Genomic DNA, 2,699 nt, shown 5'->3' on the forward strand with positions numbered 1-2,699 from the left:
TATATATATATATATATATATATATATATATATATATATGTATACATACAGGGTGTTTGGGCTAAATTTGACAATTTTTCAGGTTTCCTTTTTCTAGGAACAGCTTGATGTATTAGTGAACAATTAACAGTGTTGGAGAGCATAAAGATTAAAGTTGTAGTTGAGAAAAAAATTAGCTGACATGGAGGACTTGAAGTCATCTGAATATTGGAAAAAAGTTACCTGTATCATGTTCATTTGTACTGGGTAATCAAAATACTGATATTACTGTTGTTCAATTCTCTGTGAGCATTATAAAAGCTGTGAAATGTGACATGGACAGCTGTAACTGAGGCTGTGAAGTTGTGACCAGCAGGAAGGGACACAGGGTATTCTGGGAATTCATCAAACAGCTGCAGGATAGGGCCTTAGGCTCTGTTCAAACAGCTATGTGAAGCTGCTGGAGACTGTGATCAATCCCTGACTGGAGAAAGTTGCTGCTGGAAAGCCATATGTGTAGCAACAGGATTCAGGTCCTTGCTGTACCTCTGGTATGAGCCAGAAGTTGTTGTTTCTACAACTTCAACAACCCCAATTTTTGACCTTCTTATTCCTCCAATTGTGATTCTATGAATAGCTATGTGTGGAGCATGGTTGAGAAAGACACCAACTGCTCTGCCTGCAATACCAAGCCTGAGCTAATGGCCAAAGTCAAGGAGATGCTTGACCTCACTAGGGACTCAGTGAGGAACACATGCACCAGGTTCCAGAGCTGTCTTGAAGTCATGGTGGAAGCTGAGGGTGGCTACTTTGAGTCAACTATTATCTAGTTGATATTTTTTTATTAAAAAAAAAAGACTTTAATTTTGGGTGGCATATTGTTTTCTTTTCCTTTTATGCAAATTGTCAAATTTAGCCCAAACAACTTGTATATATGATCTGACACCTAGTAAAAAAGCCAACAGAAATGTTCAAGTGTTATGGGATGCTATAAAAGAGAGGGTATTTGTGAAATCATTTAAGAAAATGTGGCATTAGTAATAATCCTAATAGTAATGAGGATGATTTAGTGTTTGAGAAAGATATTGATAACACAGTTCTATTTGCAGAGAATTCTGGTGATGAAGAGAGTAATGCGGATGCCAACAGTGAGAATGCGTTTGCATGTTTCGCAGATGCTGATTTACCTCCTCAGATGATGATTTTCTACATTTTGTTATCATTAATTAAGCCTTTTGTTAGAATACATTTAGTTTTTTGTTTCTTTTTTCTGATGCTTGCAGTTTTTACTGATATTTAAGGGAATTTTGCTTTCAGCATTCATCAACATCAATTTATTTCTCTATTGCTATGGCAAATTTAATTTTGGTTGAAGTGGCTAGAACAAAAAATTTCCATGTGCAGAGCTTTAGAAGACAGAAATTAAATTGTAGAAGAAATGAATTTGGTGGAATAAAAAATGATATGAGCAAAACATTTGGAGGGATTAGGTATAGAATTAATAACTTTGGAAAAGAAGAAACTAATATAACATGACTTCACACTAACCTTTAAATCTTTTAAAGATTAGTGTAAACTCATGTTATATGATTTCGTATGTTATTCCACTATACTGCTGCAATATTGTATTTTCATGCGCAGAATTCTACTTTTTCATTACTAAACCGCTTTAAAATATCTTTTTTCTATAAAGTCTTGTAAATTAGGGAAGCTTCTTATGCAAGAGTGTGTCTTATGTGCCACCAAGTTTGGTGTATATATATGTGTGTGTCTGAAGCCACATAGCTCAGTGGTTAGAGCATAGGGCTCACAGTCATGAGGTAGTGAGTTTGATTTCTGGACTGTGCTGTGTGTTGTATTCTTGAGTAAGACACTTTATTTCATGTAACTCCAGTTCACTCAACTGTAGAAATGAGTTGCGATATCAGTGGTGCCAAGCTGTATCAGCCTTTGTCTTTCCCTTGGATAACATTGGTGGCATAGAGAGGGGAGGCCGGTATGCATGGCTGACTGTTGGTCTTCCATAAACAATCTTGCCCAGATTTGTGCCTTGGAGGGTAACTTTCTAGGTACAATCCCATGGTCATTCAAGACTGAAGGGGGTCCTTTACCCATTATCCTGTGTGTGTGTAAATTACATTGTGTAACACACATTTTGTCCTTGGGTAATAACTTATTTCCATTTGCTTACCCCTAGAAAGTATGAAAAATGGCTAATATTTCCTTCAAACTTTGCTTTTGCTATGATATTTATTTAAGCCCCAAAGAATCCCTCTCAACATGAGGCTCTGATGCTCCCCCACTACTCCTGCTCATGACCAGAGATGCACATATTGTCAGCCACTAAGGGACATACTCAACTTGTTAAGCTCAAGTAACTGACAAGCATATCTGTAGTATTGAGCAGAAGATTTGTTGTAATGATATTTCTGCTTCAGCAACACAGCACTGAGTCTGTCTGAAATGTAATGGAAAATAGTTCAGTTACAAAACATTGATGTGCAGGTCACAAAAGCAAAGTTAGAAGGGAATAGTAGTCATTTCCTTTGATTTCTAGATAGAAGCAAATAGAAAATAACACTGAATGACCAAACATAAAAAAAAAAAAAAATTGTGAGTGTTAGCCCACACAAAAGAATTTGCCTTCTCTAAAGTCACTACAGTGATTTATTGTTTTCCGAAGCTACTGATTCTATACCTAATCTCGCCAAATGCATCAC

At 36.4% G+C, this 2,699-nt stretch overlaps 1 long non-coding RNA gene across 1 annotated transcript in view; it reads left to right on the plus strand.

The window, feature by feature from the left end:
* Positions 1 to 2,699, plus strand: part of LOC128249375 (uncharacterized) — a 44,947-nt gene that overhangs the window by 12,609 nt on the left and 29,639 nt on the right. The window lies entirely within an intron of this gene.

This window comes from Octopus bimaculoides, chromosome 14, assembly GCF_001194135.2.
Source record: "Octopus bimaculoides isolate UCB-OBI-ISO-001 chromosome 14, ASM119413v2, whole genome shotgun sequence".
Classification (NCBI taxonomy): domain Eukaryota; kingdom Metazoa; phylum Mollusca; class Cephalopoda; order Octopoda; family Octopodidae; genus Octopus; species Octopus bimaculoides.